Raw genomic sequence first — 17712 nt, 5'->3', positions numbered from 1 at the left:
TTAAGTAACTATTGGAGAGAAGGCCCTGAGGTCAAGCAGTGCATAATCTGTCCAAGGTATGCTAATAGGTCATAATCAGCTCTCATATGTTTTCAGAAGTTCAGCAAATCTGATGAAAAAGGGCCACTTTCTTGCCTGGCGTCTTGATTTTCTGATTTGCTCCGTACTTATCTCGGACTTGGCACAGTCTGTGGCAAGGAGAGAACCGTAATAGGAATGATCCAACGTGTGTGTGTGTATATAAATAGTTTCCATGGGTAATTGACCTCTTTCCTGGACACACACACTCCAACATCAAACGGGTGTATCCTCTAGACTCCAAGAGCCACTGATTAAACACATTTCAGAAGTATTTCCCTTCTACTTCCAGGCAGATCTGGCAGAGCCATACTAGACGTGTTTCATTAAGTAGCGACATGAAGAATGTACATGTATTCGTGCGTCTACATGAACGCAAATTATCCACCAATGTGTAGCCTAACTGTTCGTGTGTATTTTCAGAGGCCAAGCTATGCATGCACCAGTGATGAATAAGTACTCACATGATTTACTTAAATAAAAGTATCAAGACTGCAATATAGATATACTCTGTTACAAGTAGAATAACGTAGATCCTACTTTCGGCATTTACAGTATCAGCATCAAAATATACTTACCAAAAATAAAAGTACTCTGTTATTATTTTGTAATAATAATGAAAATCTAATTAACTAATAACTAAAGTTTTCATATAATTCTAGTGGAGCAAAAGTACAATATTTTCCTCTGAGATGTAGTGGGGTAGAAGTAACAGTATACCTCAAAAATTCAAATACCTCAAGATTGTACAGTACAGTATTGAGTACATTATGTACCGAGTTACTTTGAGATACGTTATGGCGTGCACACACATTATCTGTCCGTCCCTGCCTCGGGGTGGCGTGGCGTGCCATGGCCTCGATGTGGGGGGAAGTAACGTGCAGGCATGCTGCCAGCTGAATCTCCAGACTTACAAGAAAAGATGAGTGGCATTGTTCCAGCGGTAGATCCCCAGCTCTGCTTCCAAATCCCTGCTGGCCGGACTGAAATTTCAGCCCGTGTACATAGAGGAGCAGCTAGCGGAGCAGGGCCCCGACAAAAGATGACATTGGCTTGTAAGTTTTACTTGATGACGCTCAGGGGGATTCCATTATGTGGCTGTCACACAGCGTTAGGCGAGACAGCAAACACTTTCATGTGTGGATTACCGTTTACCCGTCGGAGATAATAGATATTTGCCTCCGCTAAGCCATGCCTCTGTTGATTTCTACCACCCCCCCTTTAATAACTTCTTGCAAGCAAGCAAATTTTAATAAGTGCAAGAATGCTGACATCTAAGAGGCTGGAACAATGGCTTGTGTTTGACACAGATAAGCTGCTTAATGTATTTTTTCTATAGCCTAGACATATCTGATATATCGTATTTTGACAACTCGATTATCTTGTTCAAAAAAACCTTTATTTAAACATGTGTGATTATTTCAGACAAGCCAAGCAGTCTATTATTTCTGGTTGCTCCGTTCTCTTTATATGAAACATCCAATGTCAGGCTTGATTTTCCAACACTGCCAGTTCAAGAACAAAACATATTGCTATTTACTGTATGTTGGAGAAATGTATTTAAACTCTGACTCTTGGGACATTGTTACAGGATTTTGTTTTTGTTCTTGGATGAAGTTTTGCTGTGGAACATTGTACAAACATAGCATTGATGGATCATAATTCAGAAGTTATAATCAATATATCAATCTTATAAATCTGACAAGCATCAAAACAGAGGCTCACATGCAAGAGACAAGTATGTTTACATGAACAATTAGCCAGAAGATGGATTGCTGCCAGTCAGACAGTATAGACCATTGTTAGAAGAGAATTGTTTGAGTAATGCAGATTATTTCAAATATATATGATATAATATAATATATTTGGTGAAATACTAGCGGGTAGCGGTCCTAGAGCCCTGGGCTCTAGGCGTTAAGTGCTTAGTTTGTTGAACAGCCATGTTGGGCCAACAGAAATTACACATTTGTTCGACCCTGTGGACAAGAGAGACACTTATAACACTTTGAAGCAGCCACTAGTCCTACATTTTAAGGGTTGTGCTTCTAAAAACATTTGTCATATTTTGTGCATTTGTCATTTGCAGCGTATTCCAACTTCCCTTCTAAGAACATTAGAGAACAGTCCAAGCAACAGTTTTTGAAACCTCTCAAATGATCATCTCCGTACAGTACCAAAACCTCTTCTGGCCCATTTATTTTTGGATAAGCCAACAATATGTTATCTCACAAGCTATTGTTTTACAGTACAGAATACAAAGCAAACAGTTCAGATTCAGTTCCCTGTGGTCTGGGGAGCCTTGGTCCTGGGCTTGGGTACGGGTGAGTGTTTCTGACCTTCAGCAGCTGTGGAGAACTCCGGGGTCTTCTCTGAAGCCTGGGCTCCAGGGCCAGGCTGAGGAACAGCCAGGGTGTAGGCTCTGGGTGAAGTTTTGGGGCTAGGGGGAGGCGAGCGCTCCGTGGAGTACATGGGTGAAGCTTTGGGGCTAGGGGGAGGCGAGCGCTCTGTGGGGTGCATAGGTGAAGCTTTAGGGCTAGATGGAGGCGAGCGCTCTGTGGGGTGCATAGACTCATAGTCATGGCCGACAAGGTCAGCTGGAGTCAGCTGTGACATTTGGAGCTGCCCTCTATCTCCTAGGCTCAGTACAGCCGTGTGGCGCCGATGTCGACGACAAAGTACGATAATGGTGATGATGAGCAGAAAAGTGGCTTCCTGCTCCTGCTAGTGCCGCCAACACTATCTTGGGTTTAAAACACAACAAGGTTGGAGGAGGTTGAGGCGGACACATTGGAGGTTCAGGCGGACATGTTGGTCGGATGCCGATACTGCTTTCCTTACCAACCTTGTTGGCTGCACTGCAGGCAAAGTCGTTGTTCTTCACACCCTTCAACGAGGACTTCAGTGTTTGCCCAGTTTCACTAGGTAAGGGTTTTCCATTTAGAGCCCATGCAAAGATCAAGCCTTGAGCTTGCGGTACATTGCAGGTTAAGGTGACCACGTTGGCCTTCGAGTCGCAAATGAACGTCACCACAGGCTTTGGTTGTGGTGCAATCATGCACAGACGAGTGGTCTGCCCTTTAACTAATGTCTCATTTTGATCATGCACATCTGCTTTGTAGACCCCTGCATCGGAGAACTTTAAGTCGTAAAGCTGCAGATCTCCGGTCGCAGTGACATCCTCTGGCTTGCCTATGGACACCTTGCCAGACTGTTTGTGGAAAATGATGGTGCCGTTGTGGGTCCATTTCAATGAATCTGTGGCTGACAGTGCCTTTTCGTCAAAAGGCAGCGTCAGCTTCTTTTGACCAACTGCAGCAGGGTCACAGGTTTCCTTGTTAGCAGACAAGGTGATAAATCCAAACAGGAAAAGGACTCCCAGGGTAGAAAAACATGCCATGATATGTCCTCTGAGTATAGTGTATCCTTGTAGACGGTAAATGATCCTTCAAATTGTCCTGACACTTCTTAGAGTTTCACTTCGCTTCTTTTGAAGAATGCAATTATTTTGAAGTAGAAAATGGTTATTTTGGGGATACTTCCAAATTAAGAGCGGATTCTCTGGAATCAGGTTGAAACTGAGAACAAATGGCAACATAAATGCCTTTCAACTAAAAAAAGGAACATGATGGGGAAGTGAACCCTCAGCAGAGAACTGTGCCGGTTCAAGAGTCTGCTTTCAGATGTTGTGGTGTGATGTGCCAATCTCCTGTCACATGACATCTAATTTCACAACATCGGTCAAATTTAGCAACAACATCACTGACTCAAATCACTGCTATTTTGTTCATGGGCTCCCAAACTGTTCAACTTGAGACTTTAACGATACATTTTCCATCTCCCCAGGACCTAAACTTACGAAAATACACTATAAATTCACCACTTGAGTCCTATTTAATAGTCAAAACCTGTTCTGAATCTACAAACCAAAAATGGGTCCCGTCCCACTGTTTTGAAATCACTGATCTCCACCAGGTCAGGAAGGTTATTGTGGCCTCCTGGTGGTACTATAAAAGGTCAATGTGAAAAGGGTATAATTTATTCTTGCGCCTTCTTCTTCGAACGGCAATTGGACGTTCAAATTCATGATTTGACGCATTTTGTTCCAAAAATGTGTTTTGCTAAAATCCACCTGCTGGTCGCGCTATGTAACAGGCCGATGTGAAAAGGGTGGGATTTATTCATCTGACTAGTAGCAAAATGAAATATTTAGTGTAAATTACCCAATGATCATGAAGTGTGTGTGCAATCGCCCAAGAAGAGTTTGAAAACATGACTACGTTAATGACAAAAAAACTGGTGGTTATATGATAACCATGGTTATTTAACCAATACATTTGCGATAGATACGCATGTGAAAACATCCCAATTGTTCTTATTTACAGAAAAAAACTCCCATATCTGTTCGGCGAAGTACAACAATGTGCAACCACAGCATCAAGATTCATGATCTGCTGTGATAGGGGAAGGATATGAAATGGAACTCAACCACCCTAAGCACTACTAATCATTGTGTGTGTTCCTGCAGTATCTGCATCAAGAGATCTCGGTATACATAGAAAATAATTCATTGGAAATTCTGACTTTCAATTGTACATACATTTTGTTTTGATCGTATTGTTCCACTTTTTGCTTTGGCAATGTAATCGTATGTTTTCACATGCCATAAAGCCCTTTGAATTGAATTGTAAACCACTAGAGGAGCATCAAACCGGTATGTTGCTGGTGCCAGGCCCATTTCATGCAGCGTTCACACACTGGCAATGCCAAAACCTAGAAAACGACCTAGAATTACCACATTGCTGCAATGCTGCTCCATTTAACGTCTACTCTGCCTTTTCTGTGCACCCCAGACAGTCTTTAGGTTGCTTCATTCAATATTTAGATATTTGATATTAATTTGATCAGACATGCATCCCCCATCCAATATTAGCCCATTCAACTTCAAACTCCACGTTAACTATGTTGTACTCATTGAAAACACATGTCTCTGGTTCTGGTGAAGGATATTGTACTTCTAATACATTATTTTATTTGTTACTGTATTTCATTATGTTCATATTTTCTGTACAGTATGTAGACTAATTTTACCATGCATGAAATCCATTAAATTCATGCACGAATTGCATGAAATAATATAAAAATTATGATCTGTTCATGCATTAGATTAGAAGAATTTCAGTCACCACCAGAACCAGGGTTTCAATGAGCGGATGTGGTTATTGTGAGTTTAAAGTTGAATGGGCTTTTGTGAAGGACAGTCTGATCAAATGAATATCAAATATCTAAATATTGAATTAACCAACTTGTCTTGGGTGAACACGGCACACAAAAGGCTGGGTGGACATGATGCCCAGGCCAGAAGTGTCTTAAAGTGAGATTTAAACTGTATCTGTGTACTTTTTGCAAACTGTTAATAAAGTAATCAATCAATAAAACCAATGCAGAAATGCAATCTGATCACTTATCAGATAACAGTGTGGACGGTCAATCCTGAATATTGCCTTTGAGAAACAATTCCAATTTGTCTGCAGTGTGAACAAAAGCCAAAGTGTATTGCTCACACACAGCTGACCTAGAAAAAAAAAAGAATATGTGAATCATCTGCCCTAGAATTCTTATACCACAAGTTAAGGTTAAGTTAACTTCCCCAGACAGTGATGACGTTTGTATAAATGCAGCCAAGAAAAAGCCTGTCACATTGTTTTAACATGGCAAACCAACATCACATATGGAATGAGGTGAGATAATTAACGTCATTTCATGAGATAAACAAAGCTGGCGCAACGTTCATAGATCATACACTAGTGGTTTCGCGGAAGGGTTCACGCTGAGTTCTGTTGTGGGCAAAGAGTTGTGCTGACAGCACTATTCATGCGAACACAATAGGAGAGGAATAAGCCTTTTTAAACGAGAGTCAAGAGCAACTGCAATTGGGTTAATAGCCTATAAGCTGTTAGCTAGAATTGTCTCAAGACACTGCAGAGATACAGGATGCTCACAGATGCCTCCAATACATAAACTCTTTCCTCCATGTTTGTCTCTCTGCTAAAGTAAATAAATAAAGAAACTAAAAAGAAAAGACCAATCTGCTCTCATTCTATCTGTGGTGGTTTTGGATATGCAGGGAAGGCCGTATTTTTGCTTGGCCTTTGGAGAATGTTTTCACAAACCTGGCACACAGAGCATGTAAGCCAGGCCTCCACTATCCCCACATGAATCCTGAGCTTGGCCATGGTTACCATGGTTGGTGTTGGGCCCCCCCGCAATGTCACATTTTCCTGACCCATATTTCATTGTTGGGCCACATTAGCAGGATATTTGGCATTTTTTATTATGAGGAAAAACAATATTCTAGAGCAGGAAATAAAGGTATGCTGATTCAATATTTCTACATTTTTCTTCGATTAACCACCGTAAAGTATATTTAGTTGACTAAGTTCAAGGGGTCAAGTGTCTTGCTCAAGGCACTTCGACATGGGTTTTGCTTGATTGATTGAACTTAATCAACAAGATTATTAACAGTACAGGAAGCAGAGTCAAAATGCAGGGGTTGAGCCGGGAACAAGGGTTCAGGTCGTTCGTTTTTGACGCCGTTATTGGGAACAGAAGGAAAAGGCTCAAAGGATACACTTCCTTCATGTCCCAGAACTGGTGTCTCACTTTCCACATGGGGGATTTCTTTTTCTCATTTGTTTATTGTTCCTACCTCGGTCTCTCTCTTTTAGCAGACTATAAAGTAAGAGGGTAGCGTATCATTAGATCAGCAATGGTTCCAAGGTCTCTGCCTCCACAGCATGTTGAGTCCTCACTCATATCAGAGACAACACTGCATTCCACACCAGGGCCGTGGAAGACACATATTTCAACTCCCCACACCCCCCGTCCCCGTCACCCCCTCCCCTCCCCTTCTGCAAGATTTACTAATGCAGTCATTATCTGTGATTTGTAGGTACAAACCACAGAAAAATTATGCTATGATTGTTATCTCTTCCTGCCTCTTCCTCTCTACAGCAGGTTGAATGAGGCATCTTAGAATATAGTTGGTGCTCACCACTGCATTCCCTCACTGTCCTGAGTGTCCTCGCTGTTACTGTTAAGTGCTGAGGAGAAGTGTTTTATATTCTGTATCCGTGAGTTTTTGAGTGGTGCAACAACTCCTATAGACAGCTATGTGTGTCCCTGGCTGTGTCCCTGGCTGGCTGGCTGCCTGTGTCCGTCCCAGTCATATGAAGGTGTAACAGGCTGAAAATAGTAGATCTACAAGTTCATCTGTGACGTATTGTGAGATTATAGAATGCCTAGTTGCCTACTGTATTCACAGCGAGCGACCCTCGTCGTATGATGAAGCATAAATTGGGGATAAGAGCCATCTCTCCAATCTCCGTTCTCCTCGCTGACAATTCATTGTCGAAACAAGGCTGGGAAAAAATCTATAGGCAATATTACATTCTTCAAACTTAGCCTTCAAGCCCTACCTGGGCCCTCATCAAACCCTGTAGTGTATACTCAAGAGACTGCCACTGCTGGCACCCTTAGATCTCCATATATGGAGCGGAGCTGACCAGTTCTGACTTTCCATATGTTGATCTGACCTCATCAAAGGCTGTACACTCAAGACATGCTCCATATATGGCCAGTGCCCTTTAGGGCGAGGTCACTTCTCGCCCTTTAGGGCGAGGTCACTTCTCGCCCTTTAGGGCGAGGTCGCTTCTCGCCCCCAGGCGTCTTACTGGTATTAACATAGTGTACTTACTAGAGTAGGTAGATACTCTATAATAAATTGGTCTGAATTATGTTTTATTCACAAAAAAGGTTATGGATTGGATTGCATTCATGTAAAAAGAAGAGAAAATGCTGAGATACACTCAGAGAGATCTGTTCTGTAACCTGAAGGGGTCTCGCATCTGGTTCTGGTGTACAGTTCATCCCTCGATGTGACTCTGACCAAAACCAGGGAAGTTTCGGCTCTCCCCTGATGACTCAATTAGGGCAGGCAATCCGGCACACTTCCTTCTTGAGATTTCCCTTCTCGCAACATTGACCAGGGCTCTCCACCATGCCATCTTGTGGTGGACATTTTCTCAAAATTAGATGTTTGCCGGACAAACAAAATAAGTGGTCAATAATATTACCAGGAAGGTAGCTATCTGACCAACTATTATACCACTATAGTCTATTTGTTTTAAGGACCAAATGGTCAACGTTATGATGTAAACATTATTTGACAATTTGCCGATGTTTGACAATTATTTTAGTATAGTTTGTTGACTCTTGTGATGCAGTAATGGTGCTTTTTAATTTAAAATGTATTACTTATTTTTTTAGGTATTAGGACAATTATGTACAAAATTAAGTCCTTAAGTTGTCACTTTACTGTCATCATTCTGGAGACCCAGCCCCAAATGCCTCTCTCTCTCTCTCTTTCCCAATAGGTTCAAAGACCACCAGTTGAAAACCCCTGATATAGAAGATAGGAGCAGTCCTCAACAACCAGAAAACAACAACATGCACACTCTCCCAGGCAGCCTACAAGTATTGAAGTTGTAGTGTTGAGCATTGAAGACTGCAGAGTGTAACAACAGCTAGTTTCTTTCAGCTCACTTCCAAATTACAAATTAGCAAGACAGCACCCCATAGCATAGCAGCAGACAACATGAGCATGCAGAATCAATGAAAATCCATTCAGCAAAAATTACAATTCAAGTATGACCTTTGATGTCTTCACTCAATCATGTAGTAATCCATAATCAAGGGTGGACGCTGTTGTGGAGTTGCCCAGTAAAGCTGAAGTCCTCAGGATACAACTGTTGTAAAGTATAGGCTAGCTCCTCTAGGGACTGCTGACTTCCTCTTTCCAAAAACTTTGCAATAGACGTTTGACCTTGTGAGGCTAACATTTAGGATACTCTCAGAGATGCCCCTCATTCATATTTAATCATAAACAAAGTGTGAAGAAAAACAAATCTGCATTCTAGAAACAAGCACATAATGATCAGGCAGGCATGACCAATCAATCTATAATGCAGGTACAGTTGGACAAACTACAGTAGGCAGTGCCAGTGGCTTTGGATCCAAATAGGAAAAGATGAATAATAATACTGCCATATTTTGCTAAATTGAATGCAGTGATTGCATTCACATTATGTTATGCAATGACGCTACTGTCATCATAATACCTAGAAATACCTGGGCCTAGGACCAGGTGTGGATACTCCCCTGGTATACTCATACAATGAACCACGCTTGGCAAGACCTACGTTGTATAGACACCGACAGTATCATTTTTTTGGGGCGGAAGTTGCGGGATTTTTGGCAGAAGTATCGCTCAAGGAAATGACGTTGACGCTTTACAAATCTGTTTACATCTCTGTGAATGAAACAAGTGTTGTGATTGCTCGAAAGAAATATCGTATCCGGGGGAAATACATCTGGCGGATGTTCTGGCACGACACTTCCACCGATACCGTCTCTGCCTTAGGGTGTGACCAGGCTTTTCTCTTCGTAGATGAGCGAGGCAAACAATGAACCTCTCTTCCAGGATAGACCCAGTGCATCATCAGAGCTGGGATTCTACTGTAATGTCTTATCACGCTGGGTGACCCTGTGTACAAATGGAAACAAATGGGCCTGGGCCGTGGCGCAGCACTCCAGGCGACTCCCGATCCCGACAGCCGTTACTGCATGTCACCCCCCCCCCCATCTCTCTCCCCATTTCCTGTCAGCCTACTGTCTATCCCTCTAAAAAATATATATAAAACTAGAACTGCACTCTGTCGAGTGCATACTTGCTTGTTGCGCACTAGTAGGCCATTTATTGTTGCACACTAGTAGGCCATTTTAGTAGGCCATAAATGGCCTACTAGTGCGCAAGCAGAGCGCGCAAGTACTTTCGACCGCTACAAACTGTCAAATCTCAGTTTCTCTGTGAAGGAACGTTTGAAATGTTGATTAGGTTTAACTATTTGCTACTTACATACTTTATGCATGTTACGTAATGACTACTTGTGCCTGATATGGCAGTGGTGCCAGATTACATACATGTATACACATTACGTGGTGATTACGTCACCATCGAAAACCAATTACACTCTGGCATTGGGTCCTTTAATCCACATCTTTATTACGTCATCATTGAGAGCTAGTTATACATATATGTAATTTGTAAGTTGATTAGAGGTATACTGTGGTTACTTTGCGCCAAAAACCGTCCCAGCCAACCCGCCACATTTGATGCGTATGCAAATAAAACAGCAAATTGTGCCTGATTTGCTGGGACCAGATTACATACATGACCATATTTCTTACGTCATCATGCGTATGCAAATAAAACAGCAAATTGTGCCTGATTTGCTGGGACCAGGTTACATACATGTATACACAGGAACATTACCTTTAATCCTCCCAACACTAAAACATATCGTCATTACGTCACAATCGAAGACCAATTACACTCTGGCATTGGGTCCTTTAATCCACATATTTCTTACGTCATCATTGAGAGCTAGTTATACATATACAAACCATGTACTCTGGTCCCAGCAAATCAGGCACAATTTGCTATTTTATTTTACATGTATTACTAGCTCTCAATGATGACGTAAGACATAATTATGGTCATGTATGTAATCTGGTCCCAGCAAATCAGGCATGATGTAGGATCCTGCAACATTATGAAAAACAAAACGTGATGAGTCAACACAACAACAGGCTCATGAATTAAATTACGGAAGATGACCGGTTTCTGCAGTGACATCATCACCGCTGACTTCCTACTGTTTGTGAGCACAAACAACACTGGAACATTCATGTCATCATCATTATTCCTGCCTTCAGGTCTGATCTGCCTCATCGGGGTAATGTGACCAACATGTCGTCTTCCCGAGCACATTGCATTTGACAAGGAATCATTTGCGTTAAACCTCATCACCACAAACCACAGCTGTGCTTTTTAACCACATCATATAACCCCAGCCGTCCCTGTTCTGGGGTGAACATTATTGTGCAAATGGAACAGAGCTACAAGCTCAGAGTGATGCGCTGTGAGCTGAGTTGAGCTATGCAAAGAGATGCGTTGGGATAATAGGAGTAGAGCAAGAGCCCTGGGGGGGGGGCCTGATCTACTGTGTGTGTGTGTGTGTGTGTGTGTGTGTGTGTGTGTGTGTGTGTGTGTGTGTGTGTGTGTGTGTGTGTGTGTGTGTGCGCGACTGTGCGTACACACACACACACACACACACACACACACACACACACACACACACACACACACACACACACACACACACACACACACACACACACACACACACACAAGTTTGATTTGATTGAGAGACCCAGGGCAGAATCATAACCTCCTCTGTGAGGTTGACGTTATAGGCAGATCGAGTTAACAAACCATCCCAACCCATTGTAAAACATTTTAGAGCAATGATTAATCCTGCCATTTGTTGAGATCTCTGTGTGTCTTTCCTTAGCGAGAACCACCCGACGAATCGACTTCTACGATGTGTGCGTATCGCCATCTGTCAGTCGACGCAGATTGATAGACAGAAGTTACCGAAATAGGCCTACAAATTGCTAGAATGTTTATTTATGTTGTAACTATTTATGATTGGTACCATGATAGCGACATAGCCTATACTTTTATTTTGTACTTTCTTGAACCACAAGCAGTCAGATATAATGGAGCCTACATGAGAGAAAAAAAGCGTCATATAATAATAGCGTCATAATCTGTCTGCCTATTTCAAATGTCAGTGTCAAAACAGAGTCTCGTTATTAGATATTGATATTGAAGCCAAGATACCAGCTGCTGTTGTTATGCACATAATTTCCCAGTAGCTAGGAATTTTGTTAGCTGTGTTGGTAGCTCCTTAATAGCTGATAGAATCCCGATTGTCTCTGTAGAGACCGACAGTCCAACGGATGCAAAAGCAGCAACAGGCCCGGACCTCTGGTTCTCCCCCAGCGCGCCGAGTGCAGGTGGTGGTGGTGGTGAGCTGGCCAGTCTGATTGCTGGCCATTCGCTGTGTCTCTGCTCTGCTTTCTCAATAATCAAATTAAGACAGGACGTGTGTGTGGTGTTTATATGTCGCCACATGAAAATGGGTTCTGTGAATGGGGGTATGCCATGCAGGCACCTGGCAGACACCCCCTCCAGACACGCAGGACACAGAGAGATGTGTATTCTTCGTCTGATACACTGTCTGTCGGCCCAGACAGAGTGGCAGGCAGGCAGGCAGAACGAGCACTCTGACAATGGGTACAACGGGTTTGCACCGTTGTTTTTTCTTCACTATTACTGTACTACTAATAGTACCTGCAGGATATCTTTCTCTTTCTCATTTTTCTGACTTTACCCTCCATCTATATACGCACAGAAGGGTCAGGCATTCAGGGAATGTCGGGGCGAGGTGGAAAGCCACAAGCCTGATTACTGTCCACGAGCAAGAGGATTACCAGGACCTGAGAGAATGGCCTTCATCCTTAAGTCCCTCTTCCATCCTCACTCCCTTTGTGTCTGGAGGCCATGCAGTCTCCACTGCCAGAGTCAGAGGCACCACCATACCTGAGCCTGCTGGTTAGCATAGAGTCGCTGTCGGGTGGAAAGCTTTCATGTCCAAAAACGTTATCATGGATCACAAGCTCTTGTTAATACTTTACATTAGATTAACATGTATGAACCCCATAGGCAGAATTAACAACTTCCACTGTAAAATGTTTAAAAAAAGATAGCTGCAAATTGTCCGATACTTCCTGGGTGTACATAAATATGCACCAATGGCAGCAGTCTCAGGAGATATGGGATGGGAACCTTGTGAGGTTCGGTGGAAGGTCTGCACTGCTAGGTTGTGGAACAGATTAGTAAATATTAATGATAATACTAACAAAGAAAGTATTTAACTGGGACAAACAACAGAATGGACCATGGATAGAGGACATGCGTAATATGTTCTGTGAATATGGAATTGAGAATGTGTTTCTTGGATTGGAGCAGGTTAATATTGTGGGGCTAAAGGAGATACTTTTTGATAAGGTCAAACGTACTTGGACAGAAGAGATCTGGAGCAAACCAAAATTACATACATACAGTATAGGGAAATCAAACATGAGTACTATACTGAAAACTATGTTTTGTTTAATCTGCCAAAGTAAAAAAGATCACTTTGTGCCCAGATTAGAGGAGGTATACTGCCACTTTATATTTAAGTGGGTCGTTATGTTGGGCTAGAGCCGCTAGATGAAGAAGATTGAATCTGCCAAATGTGTGATCTCAATGAAATAGAGAATTAGTATCATTTTGTGTTGTATTGTCCTTTTTATGGTGCGGTTAGAGAAGCGTTGTTTAATAATATAAGCTATGTTAATATGATGGATTTGAATGATGCACAATTTATTAACTGTTTATTTGAAAAATACTTATTTAAATTGGCAAGTTATCTAGAGAAAGCCTGGTACCTGAGGAAAAAGGCCATGTACAACCAGTAAGGAATATGTATGCTAGTTACGGTGTTTTGTTGTATCTGTATTTATGTTGTATGCGATCGGTACGGTAAAGAAGTGTATAACCGTTTATTGTAACTTGTGTGAAAGGGTGTCATATAACCCCATGAGGGATGGGATTATATGTTTTATTTATTGTGTGCCATATAATCCCCATGAGGGATTATATGGCACACAATAAATAAAACAATTCATTCATTCGTAGCAGCTTGTACAGTAGAACGCCTATTGTTGCATAACACTGTTGTATGAAGTAGGGCATTAACTTAATAAAAATAAATAGAAATATGGCCCAAAACACTATATCCTTCTAAGGTCTCATGCGAGGCTGCGCTCTGTGTTCAAAACATTTCTGCTAAATTTGTGTGTTCAGATTTAAGGCCTATTCATACTCCAGTGTTAGGTGGTAAGGTGACCACCGAAACGGTGGTTAGTAAAAACAGAGAGATGTGTTGGGATGATCGGCGAGTTGCTCATCTCCGCGGCGTGATGTCATGTTGTAGTTTTCGGTGGTCACCTTATCACCTAAAACTGGGAAATTAATAGGATTAACGTGCTGGGTGTGTGTGTGTGCAGCTGTGTATGAGATGCTGGAAGCCAGTTGTTCCCAAATCCGGGTGTCGCGGCCCCCCTTGAAGGGCACCAAAAAAATGCAGATTTACAAGTTCACACAGCTTGTAGATCTGCCATTTCTTTGCATTTGTAGTACAAGAAGTATATCAAGTGGTTAACCTGTCTGAAAAACACATGTGCGCGCGTGCACATGCATGCACGCACATGTAAGACGGGGGGCTCCGAGGGGGGAAATAAATGTTGGGAAGCACTGCTGTAAGCTGTTGGGATGTTGGCAAGCAGCAGCAGAACCTCAGCAGACAATGAAGAGTCTCCATCTACACATGCACATCATCTATCACTTCTCCTTGCTCTCTCCTCCACTTCCTCCTGGCTTGGATTAAGCGCTGCAGGAGGACAGGATGCCGTGTTCCCCGCCCGCACCGCATACCTTCCAAAAAAAAGCCTTTGATGTGGATTCAAGTGAGAGGAAAGATGAAGAGATCAGAAATGTCTTAGTCACGTTTGGCAGATACAAACGCTTGGTCACACGTCTGTCATGTTGTCAACTGGAACTGAATCTGAACGGAGCGATACGCAATACAATGTTTGTCAGATAGTTCAGTCCCAGGGGGTAACAGAACAGTAAAGGATCAAGGCCAGACAGACAGACAGTCAGGCATTGTCGGGTGATATTTCGGGTGTGGTCCGAACTAATCAAATACACGCAAACAGCTATTATATATGAGACATTCCAAAGTCAGAACGGGATAAGCCAAAAGGAAACCGGTAATTCTGGAGGTGATTGTTCTCCTCCCTGTGCTTTGAAGCCTTTTAGCCTCTTGTCTGTTCATGACCTCAGTGCCAGGACAAGTGGGATGGAGGGCCCAGTCCTCCAGAGATTAGCTTGTATCTGATCCAAGCACCATCCAACCCCTCACAAGCCAGCTGCCAGCAGCAGCACACTTGGCTGGAAGCGGGGAAAAGATCCAGGCGATCTTATTCTTGACTTTGCTCAGGCAAATGGATGGCAGCAGCTATGAGAAAAGTGCCAGATTTAATATTAGTTTTTTTTTTTTTCATTTTCTGTGGGATTCAGTTAAACAAATCATAAAGATTGATCAACAAAAAAGGTTATCCTGCATATGGTTTATATCAAGCAACAGCAACTGGTTCAACATTTTTCTCTTGTATATACACACAAATACAAAGTCCGCTGCAAAACGGGGAAAATTATTTGGCTTCGACCTCGAGCACTACACTAAGAGTCCCGGAAAGTCAATGGATTTATTCACAGCCGACTTTGTGAATATTGGAAAGCAGTCCTAGAATGGATTATGTGTTCTGTCACCAAACAGACTAGAGGATAAAGTGTTTGAGTTTGTAGTCTATGAAATAAGGAGACAAATCGTGGCAGAAATTACACACGGAACCAACCAAAATGTATAGGTCTCACATATCATATACAGCAAAATACTCTGAAAGTGTAAGAATTGACAGATAGGGGTTAAGCCAAATGATAATGGCTACACTGAGAAATTATGCACAATGTGGTATCAGGTCACATTTTCAACATATTTTTCACTCATTGCCTATGATACTGTACGAGTCTAATATAATATGTGACACAAGTTAATTATTTGCTCCATTTCAACTAAGCCAATAGAAAAACAAGATCACAGTGAACACCCCTGTTCAACAAACCATTTGTTGAGCATCAGCTAATGCTAAAAATATCAGTGAAACAAGGAAAGGGAAAGTCAGAGGGATATAACACCCCTAAGGCTATACGAACGAAAATGGGAAGATTTATATTGGCGATGACAACCTGGGTAAAGGAATGGGTTTTAGCCTGCTGTGGTTCTGTAAACGTGTGCCTGCTTAAATCATTGTGACTATTAACTATGTTTCCATTTAAGAAAGTACCAGGGCCTGGTACTGTATTGTTTACAATAGAAATGTCTTCTGTGATGATATAGTCTACACATAAATTAAACATGAGGTTATAAATTGTATACAGCTCCAATGGTTTAATCATGTTAACCACTTAAACAGTGTAGTTAAGCTCCTCCAGGCTCTATACTAGGCCCACTAGTATATGTCCCTCTCCAAATCTCTTCAGCAAAAATAGAATAGGGGGGTGACACTCACCAAAACTGGCAGATCTACAAGCTTACAACATGCAATACTGTGACGGGTTGTGAGCTTGTAGAACGGCTATTCTTGGAATAGACAGAACAAAAGCGGTCCAAGTGCAGTTTGACTAAAGAATAGAGGGTTTGAGTAGTTCAAGAATCTCTTCTGGAGAGAGTAGCAGCGCTGGAGTACAGTTGACCTGAATTGTAAACGACTTTTGTGTTCATGTACGTTGTCGACACTATAAAGTGTCTATATTATATATATATATTGGGTATGTGGGCTCGTATAAAGCCTCAGGGAGCTGGACGCCCCTGCCTTACATAGTTCCGGGTCACCCTTGGGCAAGGTGTAGCACCCGTATGCCTCCCCCATCAGGGTCACGAGACTACTGCCTTGTAGTAGAGGCCATCCAGGGTCAAAGGCTAAGGGACCTCCCCTGAATAGAAAAGGGTGTCTGAAGAAGTTGGCTCTCAGTACACATTTAGCAAACGACAAGATCATGAAGACCCCCCCCATCTCAGTTGTGGTGGCAGAAAGAAGACTCCGCTTTGCTGGACACTGCCACAGAGCAAAAGACCAGGTCATTTCGGATATTCTTCTGTGGAGACTACCCTGCCCATCAAGAGGAACACGACCTCTCACTTTTCCAGATGTCCTGAGTAGGGACACAGGACTGACTGTGAATGAACTTGGTGTGGCGATGAGCAACAGAGACCAGTGGAAGCAGCTTGTGTCGCAGATCTCGAGGGCACTCGAAGGATGATGATGATGAGTATATGTCCCTCTCCAAATCTCTTCAGCAAAAATAGAATAGGGGGGTGACACTCACCAAAACTGGCAGATCTACAAGCTTACAACATGCAATACTGTGACGGGTTGTGAGCTTGTAGAACGGCTATTCTTGGAATAGACAGAACAAAAGCGGTCCAAGTGCAGTTTGACTAAAGAATAGAGGGTTTGAGTAGTTCAAGAATCTCTTCTGGAGAGAGTAGCAGCGCTGGAGTACAGTTGACCTGAATTGTAAACGACTTTTGTGTTCATGTACGTTGTCGACACTATAAAGTCACCCATTTATCACTGCGGTGCCGTTGTAGTCAGAGCGCACTACAGTATTTCTCACTTCCAGCTGTGGCGGTGATTTATGGCCTTGCGTCTGTTTTGACCGTGCTGTCACGACAGTGTACTCCAGTGTGTTGAACAGCGTCGGTCGAGCAGACAAATATAGTGTTAAATCACAGGCATGCCAGCGTGACCCCCCGTCACCCCTGTCTGTCACCTCGGCAAAACCACATCTCTCGCCATTCAAAACACTGAAAACGCTCTTGTTTCCTCATGCAAACACGTTTCCCATCCCTCATTCACAAGGGGGGGGGGGTGTAAAACCTCACAACACACAGTTTAAGCTGGCCCACAATATAAAAAATGTACTGTATGATAGTGTCG

General features: G+C 42.6%; 1 long non-coding RNA gene across 1 annotated transcript; it reads left to right on the top strand.

Moving 5' to 3' along the window:
- Nucleotides 1-1528: 1528 nt before the first annotated feature.
- Nucleotides 1529-2745, top strand: LOC310856982. The gene is made up of 3 exons (XR_014569117.1): nt 1529-1619; nt 1890-2597; nt 2646-2745. It is a non-coding gene; the product is annotated as an uncharacterized lncRNA (long non-coding RNA).
- The last annotated feature ends 14967 nt before the right edge of the window (nt 2746-17712 follow it).

This window comes from Protomyctophum parallelum (assembly GCF_964188405.1).
Source record: "Protomyctophum parallelum genome assembly, chromosome: 4".
Lineage (NCBI taxonomy): Eukaryota > Metazoa > Chordata > Actinopteri > Myctophiformes > Myctophidae > Protomyctophum > Protomyctophum parallelum.
The sequence above is the reverse complement of the archived record's forward strand: the minus strand, read 5'-3'. Positions and strand labels throughout refer to the sequence as shown.